At 31.7% G+C, this 262-nt stretch overlaps 1 protein-coding gene across 2 annotated transcripts in view; it reads right to left on the reverse strand.

Annotated features, from left to right (window-relative positions):
• WNT7B (Wnt family member 7B) overlaps positions 1–262 on the reverse strand; it is a 94,978-nt gene that overhangs the window by 47,637 nt on the left and 47,079 nt on the right. The gene's annotated exons all lie outside the window — the stretch shown is intronic.

Consider the following 262-nt stretch of genomic DNA (forward strand, 5'->3'; position numbering starts at 1 on the left):
ATCTATCTATCTATCTATCTATCTATCTATCTATCTATCTATCTATCCATCCATCCATCTATCTATCCATCTATCCATCCATCTGTCTGCCTATCCATCCATCCATCTATCTATCTATTTATTCATCTATCCATCCATCTATCTATCTATTCATCTATCTATCCATCCATCTACTTATCTTTCCAGCTATCCATCCATTCATTTATCTATCTATCTATCTATCTATCTATCTATCTATCTATCTATCTATCTATCTATCTAT

The sequence above is a fragment of the Vombatus ursinus genome, unplaced genomic scaffold (genome assembly GCF_900497805.2).
Source record: "Vombatus ursinus unplaced genomic scaffold, bare-nosed wombat genome assembly UNPS02010394.1, whole genome shotgun sequence".
NCBI lineage: Eukaryota > Metazoa > Chordata > Mammalia > Diprotodontia > Vombatidae > Vombatus > Vombatus ursinus.